Raw genomic sequence first — 13,106 nt, forward strand, 5'->3', positions numbered from 1 at the left:
AGGGCTTGTGTTTAGGCAAATGAAAGCCTGCTTGACTTCGCAAAGTGGCCAGGTGACACAATGATCTTCCCATCACAAGTGATGTATATGCAGAGGAGTTTATGTCTACCTCTTTTTCCATTTCTTTTTAGCTGTTTTATCATTTTAGAATTCATTTCAGAGGAGTTTATCATTACGGTCTTTTGACCAGATGGAAAGACTTTACTGGCAATTCCTAACAATTTAAATTCTCTTTCCAAAATGCCATTCAAACTAGGGACCACGTTTCAAGGTTGGGTCAGCCCATTTTTGATGAATTTCAAGCCCATAATATAACAGACACCTCTGAAGCTAAAAATAGGGACAGGAGTAAAACAGACCTTCAAATATTCAATCAAAAAAGTAATCATCCAGTGAAAACCAGTCTGACATGATATTATTGTGGACAGCTCACAACAAAATCTTTATTCTGCTTTAATTTAAATGCTGATTGGCTTGTGTCGTATGTTGCTATATTAAGGATGTGTCTGATACAGCTTCTCTGCCATAGGTCTTGTCAAGGTTGAGATTTCGTGTTCACATACCAGTATATACCAGTGAGATGGGTTATTACTTCCAACTGATTTTTGTTATTTATGAAAATATAAGGGAAATAAAATGCAGAGCAGGGATTTTCTAACTTCAACAACTTAATGCAGCTCAAGCAGACTCAAGTTTTGTTTTCACTATCTATATATTATGCTGTAGTGTTGCCTATTAAATTCAAGTCAAGCAGAAGAAAAGGACGAATTTGCATATCCATTTCCATTCAAGTTATGGACTTTTAAATCCATGTTGCTTGCATCTATAGACTAATGAGTGCACCATTATGGAAGAGGCTTAGTATGTCACTGCACTTGGCATGTCCAGGTTTTTGCTCGGCATATAATATTTTGAGAGCCATTTTTTTCAAGCATAGTGTAATAGGCTTTAACTTTGCTAAGCTTTTCTGCCAGGCCTCCAGTGCCCTGCTGTTCTATTATATTGAACTTGTAAGCAGGACGCTCTGCCAGGCTCACCCAGATTACTGCTGCAATAAGGGCCCTGCTGAGTGACTAGTGTCATGATAAGTGCTAGGGAGGGAGTTCACCATCTTGGCATACTGTTCTCATCTTATTAAATTCAGCTTTGTGGAAGCAGGGAGTCTGCCTCTCGGCCTCACTGGCTCTGGCTCAGTCCAACTGCTACTGTCAGACAATATGAAAATAGGAACCACCACAGCTAATGGCAGGTGCTGCACCACCACAGCTGAGGAAAAAAGAGAGCTTTTTCTTTTTTTCTTTTCCTTTTTTTTTTTTCAGTAGGCACTTGACTGGATTGATTTGAAAACATTTAGCTTTTTAATATTATCAGAGCCCTCATACCCACAGATACTTGCTGACCCACTGTTCTTTTTGAACATGTTTATTCTGTCCACTTTATACAGCCTCCTTTGTTCTTGTCTACTTACATTCAGGTAATATAATATAGCAGGCAAGCCCTTGGAATAGGTCTGATACCATTCAGATTTGGTAAAGGATGGTATTGTAAAGATCCAGTCCTGCCATTCGTATTCAGGCAAAACTCCCTACTGGGTGTTGCCCGAGGAAAATTTCCCAAATTCCAGTTTTGGGTTTCTACTGGGGGTGAAGCAAGTTAGCTGTTCAAGCCCCTCTGAACTCAGTGACACCTGCTTACCTAATTCTCATATTTCTTTTAAAAAATCTAACCTTTAGTTTTGGGTGGAGGATTCAGAATCTTCCCAGAGCCCTAAAATGACCAGCTATGATCTGAGTGTAAGCTATGCTGCTGAATGCAGCAGGAAAAGTGCAATATTCATAGAGAGGAGAGAGAAGAGGGGAATATGTGTTTGCAAGCCACCCCTATGGAGAGGAAGAAAATAAAAATCACTCATTTTGTAGTATGAATTTCCACAGTAGAAAAGCATGGCTTAGTTCTGAATATCAGTTTCTGAAAGAGTATTTGCCCTTTATTTTTGAGCCTAACGCTCTTTTGAGCTAAGAATTAAAAAGCCCTTCCCAAGGGCTTGTGGAAGGATAAATTACTTCTGCACATGCTGGTGTCTGAGCACGTATAGAGTCTTCCTTGACATCAGCAAATACATTGTTTCTCACTGTTCAACAATAAATGTTCAAATAACTGCATTATTGTCGTGTCAACGTTTTGTAAATTGGACATGATCAACACATGCAGTGTAACCTTTCTGCCAGAAATGTCAATGTGGTCCAGCTACAGAAGTCATTGTATAGCAAAACCAAGTCGTGATCAATAGAAAATCCAGATTTTCAAATGTGTTTATGGCAGGAGTTCCTAAGTCTGGCAGGTTGCAGTTCAGCAGCACACTTGTTGGCCACGTCAGTCTTCATAAGAGTGACAGGTTTGATTAGACTCTTTGAGAGAGGCTGATTCAAAAATTCAGACAAAATAAGATCTTTCTGCCAATTTGCAATATCACATTCACAATCCATTCCAGACTCATCAAAGGTAAGGAATAAAGGACTTAACATTTTAATCCCCTCTGAGAAAATGAATAAGGAAACTATGTCTCCAAAAAGTGTGATTTTTTTTTTTCTTGAAAAACAAGAGTGGAGAACTATTAGTAAAGCTGACTACCATGAATATTGTGTGTTAGATCTTTCAAATCCCAGGCAATTGGCATGCAAGGGAATTCTTGTCAAAATTCAAGGGCAAATGAAAGGATAAAACAAATCTGTCTGGTCAAGTTAATTTTTTAGACAAGCCCAATTTGTTTATACCTGTTCTTCATTTCTATTTCGTATTCATAATGTTGTCATTTATAAAGGTTTTTAAATGTTCCTTCTAAGTCACACTTTTTTTTTTCTTTTTTTTTTTTTTTTTTTAAATTCCTTAAGTCTTTATTGTTATCCTGATTCACTGTGATGGTGTTGGGGGGGGGGGTGTTGGGGTTTTGTTTTCTCTGGTCACTGTGTGGTCCACATAGAGCAAATTGCCAAGAAAAACGTGATTAATTTAGAAGAGGTTTTAACCTTAACTTTTCTCTTTTTATCCACCTCTTTCACTATAGACTTAAAACTTTACTTGAAATTCAGAGCACTGCAGTTAATGAGTGGATTACAGTGGAATGGTTGCCGGACATTGTCCAGGAGAAGTGTAACCAAGAGGTAAGTAGAGAAAGCTAACAATCTTAAGTGAAGTTTTTGCATTATATGAAATTGGTTTTATTTTGTTTCACTTTGAGAAAACACAAATATCTCTGGCTTAGATCTTTGTCACTGAATCCAGGCTTGGAATCAATAAATGTGGGGTGATTGTGGCATGATTCAGAAAACATTTTCTGAGGAATGCATGGAATCTACTCCAATTTAGAGATGACACTGATACCTAGCCATTGTGCCTGCAAACATGGAACAAAAAAGGTGTCTATTAATGCTAATCAAACAGATTTGTCTTTGCTTTTCATGCTGTAATTTAAGTGATTCAGTGGGGAGTTGCTCCTCTGTCAGATTCTGAGGGATTAAATGGTCTTGGGATGTAACCTCTCTTTGTGAGGGGGAACTTCAACTCAGGATTCAGTTGTTTCAGATTTTTTTCATTTTAATATGGAAGAAGAATGTCCCTGAGATATTCCACCTGAGCAGCACAATTGTAACAGGATAGCAGAGCTGGAACCATTCTTTTTCCATGGTAAATCTGGATCTTGAAACTTGTTTTCATCTTCAGTGATTTTGCAGCTGAAGAGTCTAGTGCTTTTAAATTGCGACAGTTGGGTGGGCAAGGCATTCTGAATGAAGGTGGGCCTATAAAAAAATATTTATACTTGTCTTCCATTCATCACATAAAAATAACATACAGTGCATTATCGAAGACAAGTGCACCTTACCATCACACTTCAGGCATCCTTTGTCCTGGTTAGCTGACAACCTCTTTTTGCAAAAAAATAACAAAGACAACTTTTGTCAAGTACAACAGATAGATATACACTAGCTATATAAGCCCAAGTATGCCTGTAGTATGTTGGGAAAAGTAATCAACATAAAAAACTGAAACAATGGACCAATCACATAGTCATTTTAATATAGTCAAGTTATTTGTGTTTGGTTTTGTATATATGTATATCTTTTTCTGACTACATGAAAACAGCATTTTTGCATATGGCAGTTTGGAGATAAATATACCCTTGCAGTGTTTGTAGCAGAAACACTGAATCATTATGCTAGCGCATGAGAGTGAAAGAAAAAAAACTAATCTATTTTCACTGTCCAAGTTGAATGAAATGTGAAAAATAAACAAACAGCACAGATGGTGAAACAGTTTAAATTTTTAATACTCTTTCAGTGTTAATCATTTCCAATATTTACAACAGCATGATAGCAACATATATTAAAATATGTTCTTTCATTCTAAAAAATAAAAAAAATTTAAGCAGATGAGCAATTCACAATTTTCAGCAAAGTCATATTTAAAAAAATATTTTTGGAATATAATCAGTTTAAATTTTCCTGCATGAATATTAAACAATCTGTTCAAATGCTAAATCTTTGACAGGATCTTATTTCTGTCTACTGTGGATAACATATCTGAAAATTTACAGTTACTTATGATCATGTCTTTTTCTTTATTAATTTGCTAAGTCCAGAAATGTAAGTGTAGACAAGGAGAACTAGAATTCTCAGTAACTCTCTTCATTGTTTTTCAGTATTCTCACAAACAGAACACAAATTTTGGAGAGAATCCCAAATGGCAGGTGCTGACACTAAGTAGAGAGAGGAACAGCCTTCTTGTTAATGTATTATCTACTCCTCATCTACCACTGCTCTGTTACAAAACTCATTGATGATGAAAGCTAAATGAACTAACTGAAAACTAATTCAGTACTGCTACAAATATTTCAGACAGCTGCATAAATCTTTCTGCAGCTTAAATGCAAACCAAGCAAAGAACCTCTGAAATCTTCTCTATGCCCAGCCACGTTGGATAACATCCAAGCAACTATATTTTCTTTCCAGAGCAAATTTAAAGCATTCTTTGCAAAAGGTGGTGTCCTGGAGAGATGAACTGGGAAAACAGAAAGACAGATGGAGGAAATCAAATGAATCAGGTACTGCTGCTTGCACAAGGAAGTGAATGAGGAGGACAAGAAGTTGATATGACCTTAGTAGATCCATATTGCTGTGTAACAGACCCATCAATAAATTATATGATGTTAGAGTATTCCATACATTAACAGTTGATCTAAACAGTCTCATCCCAAGTCACAAGAGACTCCTTCTCCTTAACTACCATGTCTAACTTCTTTCATCTCTGTGAGGGATACTATGACTCCTGACTTGTTCAAGTGAGAGAAGATTAGAAGGAATATGTTAGTTTATACAGTGTTGCAAGCAGTGAATGTAATGATATTTATAATACTTCTTCAAATTACTTTTGCTTTTGGTACCAAAATGGCAAATACTGAGAAGCTAACATTTAGGTCCCCTAATTAAGAGAAAAATACAGTTCTCACAGGCCTTGCTCTTGTGTTCAGTAGTTTCCTTCAAATTTGGAGAAACAAGCATATTTTCAGGTCTGTTACTGTCCTGTTGCCCTCCCATTCTAAAGATTACTATGACTGCCTGGTGGGAATTGGCAGGTTTATCAAGAATATCATGGGGTCAGTTCTATGGAGGTGAAGTTTTCTTGTCAGAAGCAATGAAATGTTTGACTGTGTCCCCATAAAGTGAATATAATATTCGAGAGAACAGCAAATCTAAACTGTTCAAAGGGTATGTGGGGGTGGGAGCAGGGAATTATTAGATGTTTCTCACAAAAATGTTAATTTTATATTTTTTACCCCCCAAAAATTAAATGTAGACTTTTTTTTTCAGTGAGATTTTTTTTATTTATAATTTCCTCATTCATATTCCTCTTTTCTTCCTTTCTTTCCCACTGGAAACGAAGAGAAGGAAGAAAAAAAGGGAAAATGGAAACCAGAAGCTCTTTGAACTGAATTCATACCATTGACAGATGTAATGGGAAAGAAATGAGAAAGGAGAAAAGCTCTGTCAGCTTCCTACAACTACATAAACCTCCTTTTCATTGTTCTTCCCTTTCTTCTGTCAAAGCCTAGAGTGTGCCTCTTGTTCTAGTCTGAAAAGCCAAAGAGCTCTTTTGCGTAAGATCAGAGACCGGTATGTGGGCAGTGACTACGGATGTCTTTTTATTTAGAGGTCCCCATGAAGGATCATTCTGTTAAAGTTACTGACTGCACTGTCAATTCATAGAGCTTTCTTTTTTATTTTCTCCTTTAACTTGAGGATTGAACTTCCACATTCCCTAGCTGGATAGTGATGTTCCACTCATCCTGATTGTGTAGCATTCTGCTATTACGGAGGTGCTATGCCTCCTTAATATGACTTACCTTTCTTCTGAGGGAGCTAACGTCCTAGTTTTCCCTGTTCCTTTTGGAAACTGTAACCCTGTGGTAGATGCTGTCAGCCAAGTAAGTTTTGCTGGGTAAATATGAAACTGTAGTTTTGCTTCCTTCTAGGCAACTGGTACAGGGAGGAGAGGATGCTTAGAGTGTAACCCCTTAAGGGGTAGGTACATATTGCACTGCCAAGATTTTCCAAAATGGTCAGTGGCTGAAGGTGTTTTGGCTGGTGGGTGCCCCAGCTGAGATACCTTATAATGAGCCTGATTTTTGGAAAATAGCCTTTGAAACCAAGCCTTTAACAACAAGCACTAGTCACTCTCAGATGCTTGGCAATATGCTGCCTTGTTTTCCTCCTTGATTTTTGCAGCCCTTGCTGTGGACTGTCTCTGGTGAATTTCACAAAGCCCATCTATATTAAAAGATAATTTAGCTGGTACCTATGATGATAGATTCACATCCTTTACATATCAGCCACAAGAGGGGGATGTGGAATACTCACTGAATAGTAGGTTTTAGTCCACTGTTTCTGACAGTTGTCAGTGTTATTGATATCTTCTATGATTTTTACCATCCAGCCACTTTTAACACCAGGCTTATTTTCCTGGAGATCACGGCTTGCAACAGTCTATTTTTAGTAAGGAGCAACCTTTAGAGGGGATTCAAATGGAAATATTCTGTCACTTAAATTTGACCCCCTTTTACTCTTTAATAGAACAGTTACAGTTGTTTAACACTTTCAGAGAACTATGCACCTATCTCAACACAGAAAAGGGCATTAATGTTACAATATGATCTTTTACCAATAAATAAATTCTAAGTGATACATAGGTTCTAATTACAGGAAACCTGATTTGCAGCAACTGTGCTGTGATGGGCTATTTTAGGGGCAGAGTGGAGAATACTGTAGAAAATTTGTACACGAGGGCAAAAGGAATAGACAATTGCTTTTGGGGACTGTGTAGATTAGTACATCATTGCATACTAACAAAGTGCTAATTGCTCCTTTTGACCACGGGCCGAGTTTACAGAGCTTTAGCACAAATGTGCCCTGTGCACTAAATTACAAAACTAACACTGCATTATTTCTCAGTACAGCTTGCACATTCTTGTAGGGCAGTATGCATTTGCCTTAATTGGATGCAAAGAAAAAAGATGGCATAGAGAAGCTCACTTGCAATTTAGAAAGAACAGCCCTGGTGCTAATTACCGAGGTTGCAAATGTTGCATTTGCTTTGTGGCAATACTAATAAAAGCAAACAGTATACATATATTTATATAATTTTAGGATCATGTTTTAATATTGTATATAATGACTACACAAGCAATAATTTGTCTCTACTTGGTATACATTAGCTAAAAAACCAGGTGTGAACTACTTGAACAGGTTGTTGGTACTGATTTTAAAGAAATTTTAAAATAGCAGCTGTTTAGAATATTTGCCAATTAGTTAATGACCATTTCACAATAACAGGGAAGGTAGAACAGAATCATGTAGAATAATCTCTCTTCTTTATCTTCGTTAGAATCATAGACAGAAAGGTAGGTGTTTTAGTTTGGAAAAATAGCATCTCATCTTTCTGGTCCTTTTCTAAAAGTCCAGAATTATTTTCTCACAGACTCTTTCCACCCCTCAAAGAGGACAGAAAGAAGCATCAAGACTGGATACACGAAGAGTCAATAAGAGACTTCACTTGTTTGGAAAGGCATAAATCTACAGGTGTCATTCCCATTCCGCTGCACGTCACTTAAACCTTTCCTGTGCTGGACTCTTGATTTTGTTGTTCTGCTAACAGGGTAATTTGAAGATCGAGCTTCTTTCACATATTTGTTTGGTCCCTTTTTTCTTTTCATACAGGAGTTATTATAGGTCTGACATTTTCTTTAGATAGGCAGCCTTGCACTAAATGAATTTAATTTCTACTATAATTTAATTCTAGCTGTTCAAATTCTTCATTTAGGATTTGAAGACTCTAATACTAGAGGCCCAACCTGAGACTTCAGGCACGCATTGTAATATTTGAGGGCAGGGCATGTATTACAGTATTTTAGTAAGGAAAAGGTATTTGGAAAGGGAAAAGAAAAGATGCTATAGGGAATAATCCAGTGTTATGAAAAGAATAGACTAAAGTATTTTGTGGGTTTTCCTTTCACACATTGTTAAAACAATATGAATACTGAATAACACAAATTCCACTCTCTAGTCTGTCTTTTATAATAAACGAATTGATAAAAAGAAGTATGAAATGCAACTGAAAAGGACAGGTATGTGTCACCATAAGGGCACTCTGTGTCACAAAGCAAGTATGCCTTAGCGCCAGCCAAAACAACCACCCACTCAGGGTACTGAAGGGTAGGCATGCTGTTATGACCCAGATTCAAATGGTGAGAGTAGGAGTGAGAAAGTGAAAGTGTTAATAATACTTCAAGAACAGAGCTAATGGGAGGGGAATTTCTGGGATTCCCCTTTCATTCCTATTCTCTCTCAAAAGAAAACTAGAGTTCCCTTGTAAAAAAAAAGTCTCTTTGGCTTATCACCAAATGTTGAATTTTTACACTGAATGATGTGCAGCAGAACTGTGTACCTGTCCTGGCTGGAAATACATGTGTGAGTACTGAAGGGGGATAGATGAATTGAGAGATATAAAAAATCTCAGAGGACTTTAAACTTTGACTAGTGCTGAAACACTTTTTGAGAATGGAAAAAGAAGGGTAATTTAAAAAACTGACATAGTTCTTTGTTTTACTTCAGCTGACATAAATTTGAAAAACAATAAATCTGTTGCAGCCATCAACACCAAATCCAGCAGCCTGCCCCACCAAATAGCTTGCACAATGGCTTTTTGGAGAGGATGGAGCATATGCTTACCACACTACTGCAAAAACTCCTTTTTCTTACTCCTTCATGTGCCTGACTCAATTCATTCTTATTAGAACCAGCATTGTTATGTTGCTGAAGTGTTTAATATTTTACATTTTACAGAAATATTAGGAAGCCTTCCAACTCACGTATGTCTTGTATCATATTAACACTGAATGTGGTTAAACAAGAGTTAACATGAGCAAATTCAACCATTTTACAGTGGTTGCTTTTTTTAGTTTTTAATTAAGTTTAATAATTAAGAAATTAAAGCTTGGTCAGACTCTAGTAGCTCCTATGTTGAACAACACCCATAGATACAAATTACTTGACCCATTGCAACTAGGTGACTCATGTAGGTAGATTCTGTATAACAGATATAAGGATTGCAGCATCAAGCTCTCTGAAAACTTCTACGCCTCAGGAAGTCCTGTATTCAATGCATTTTCACATTATAAGTGTAGGGCAGTAAAGATAATCATGTGGTAGTTCTCCCTGTAACTTGTTAAAACTAAAGTGGGTTACAGGCCTACCACTATCTCTTTCTGTTAATGTTTTCTTCCTTTGGTGTAGGCAGCTTTTCAGTCAGAAAGAATGAGGAATTTCAGTATGTATGTGGTTGCTTGCTTACGATATTTAGAATGACTTCAATAAATATGACTTTTTTGCAAAACAGAAATGATTTATTTACATTATCAGTTGTGCTTGCAGAAAGACTCCCCTAAGGTAGAGAGCATAAGTGAATTAAAAGTGGGGCTCAGAGGTGACTCATTAGCCTGCCTTCCTCTGAACCTTTCTGGTGTTTGCAGGAGACCGTGGTGGAAGGTTGAGGAGGAGGAGATTATCTCCTTTTGTGATGGCTTTTGTTGAGGCCTTTTCTCCCAGTGACTGAGCGCAGATATTGAAAGTCTGTTCTATCTCCCCAATGTCTGATGTCAACATCAGATGTCATCCTTAGCAGCAGCAGCAGCCGCCGCTGTGACAGTAAAAGGCAAACAGTGGAAGACATAGCCAAAATGTTGAAGTCCCTGCTTCCCTCCTCAGGGCTAACAAAGCATGCAGAGACCTACATTCTGAACTTGGGATGCAGCTGTTAAAAGCACTTTAGTTTTCCAACCCGTGTGTCTGGAAAACTTCGTGATTGCTAGTGATTTGGACAAGTCTGGCTTTTGAAGCAAAGCATAAACTGGATTCTGAAAGTTTGAAAGTGTAACAACTGAGTAAGAATGGCAGAATTTCACACCTCTTATTTCAGATTTTCAAAAGAGGCAAAATAATTTGCCTGGTGTTTTAACTTGGCTTTGTTTTTAATAAAATAAAATATATGACAATGTAAAACTATATGGATGGCATTAAGTGAGCCATACAATATACCCCAGAAACCATAACAAATTGCATCTGCACAGAAATCTTCATTCTAAGGGGCAGTTTGAAAAGTATTCACTTCACATAAAAGCTATTTATTAGTCTCATCACATTTCCTGGTACAATGGAACTGTTAGTAGTATATAGCAGTATTGGAAAACACTTTAAAATGACTGAATCCAAGGACTGGAGTGAGTTGCCTTACAGTAGGTTATCATGCTGTTTCTTTTTCTTCTTTTTTTTTCAGCTGCCATCTGTGCTCCAGAATTTAGGTTTTCATTAAAGCAAAAATCAGCTGTAAGGATTTCAGTCTCATTCTCTTTAAAACCCCTTGGAATAACTGAGAACCTGATCATATAGTTACAAATAAAAACTCTAAAATTCCATCCTCTTCTTTTCCAGTTTGTATGTGATCTTCATCAGTTTAAAATCTGGGCAGTTCTAGAGCTGTAGGGAGTCATCTGGAGGCACAAACAGAAACCAAATACCAAGTGTTGTAATGAAGCTCCTTTTCCCTTCTGCAAGCTTGTAATTGCATCTCTGAGAGGTCAAATATCCCATTCATCTCAATGTGGTATCAACTTGGAGATCTAATGATAGTTACTTAACTGTCAACTCCATTAACCATTTCATTTTTTATCAAAGTATACGACATTAGGTGTATGCAGATTGGCACAGGTTGCTCTATGCAGTAAACATGAGCAACTGCAGACATAAATTACCAGCAGTCTGAATTGCTAATTAGGATAAAATCTGAAATTTCTTGTGATAACTTTAAAAATATGTTGATTTTAAATCTATTGGGTTGGGGGTTGGGGTGAGTTTTTAGGAACAGCACTGCATTTTTCCCATCCTTGTGTTTGCATCATTTTGAATTGTAGAAGAACTCAGGTGGCAGACAAAATCTACTAATAATTAATATTACTATTTTCATTGATACCACTATCCAAAATGTTGAGGGAACTCAGTAGTGGTTCAGATGTTGGTTTCGAACTTCACATGAAAGAGGCCACCTGGTGGTGCTGGTATCAGCAAATCTCCAATTTGTCAATGGTGCTCAGGAAGTGATGCCATCATGGATTGTTACAAGAGTGAGTGTAGATTGAAAACCAAAATAATCAGTGAAAATATCAGCAAAATAAATTGCCTTCCCTCTTCCTCTCCATGTTGATATTTTGTGGGTTGGTTCTTTTTCACACATTTTAATCAAAATTGTTTGTATTTTGTTTGGTAGTGTTTCCTGTTGGATTCCCCTATGAAAACATAATTTTCTTGCTGTTTCAAGAAGCTTTTAAAAATGGCATTGACAAAAACAGGCTCAGTATAACTCCATGAAAATGAAAGCTATTTTAATCTTCTGAAAGTTTGCATTCTAGAACTGTTTGTTTTTTTTCTGGACAGCACCATCCATTGGATCTCTCACGTAATTCCCTTCTTAACATCTGGGATCGGGGGGGGTGGGCAGGATGGAAGGTCTTCATTCAGAGTACTAACCAGGCATGACCTGGTTTAAGTCGTGAAAACTGAGATTCATGAAGCCTGGATTAATGTTTGCAGAGCCCTTGAAAAGTATATTGCTGAGTGCAACTTAATTGTTAATTATTTTGATGTGGCTTCAGGCAACATAAAAACAGCAGTATGCTCACACTCTTCATCTGCGGGAGACACTAGAAATCACAGGATTAAAAAAAAATACTGTATTGTATATGCCAGTTAACAGGAAAAAAATGGTGTGGGGGAGAAATCCTGGCATTCTGAAGTGCAACTCTGCTAAAACACAGTATTTCATGGGAGATTTGTGTGATACTTTAAGGTAAAATGTTTATCAGCAAACTTCATGTTACCTTGCAAATGGGAAATACCAGTTCTCCTGGCATTAGTTAAAGTGAAAGGATGCAAGGCAGGTTCATGGTTAGAAAATTGTTCAGAAGATTGTTTTTCTTTTACTAATGCAACACAGAATGAGGCAACACTGGTAAAGGGAAAAAGAGAGCTTTGCGAGCAGAAGAGCCAGTGGCTTGACCGAGTGGTGGTGCAGTTCGTGCATTTTCCAAGTAAATTCCTTAGAAACCAGTGTAATTGGTGAGTAATGTTTTACTGAATTGGTCTCTTTAGATTGTCAGTGGAACAGAGTGAGAAATTGTGGTGTGTGAGTGCCAGCTGCATGCTGCAGCTGCAGTTCATCAGGAGGCTGGGTCTAACTTCTTGCCGAATGAAGACTGGAGAGATGACAGAGGCTTAAAGCTCCTGATCCTCCTTGCTAACCTGCAACAGAGAAGATGTCCTAGGGTGAAATGCTGATTCTGTTAAGTCAGTGTCAAAGCTCCAGCTGACTTCGGCAGGTGATGGGTTTCACCCTGGTTTCTGCCCTTAGAAAAGTAGACACTGTGAGTGCACTTAGGCATCATTGTGAGACTCGTGCTTTGTTGTGCTGTGGCTGGAGAACATTGAATCAACACGGAACTGTGCTTT

This window comes from Haliaeetus albicilla, chromosome 2, assembly GCF_947461875.1.
Source record: "Haliaeetus albicilla chromosome 2, bHalAlb1.1, whole genome shotgun sequence".
NCBI lineage: Eukaryota > Metazoa > Chordata > Aves > Accipitriformes > Accipitridae > Haliaeetus > Haliaeetus albicilla.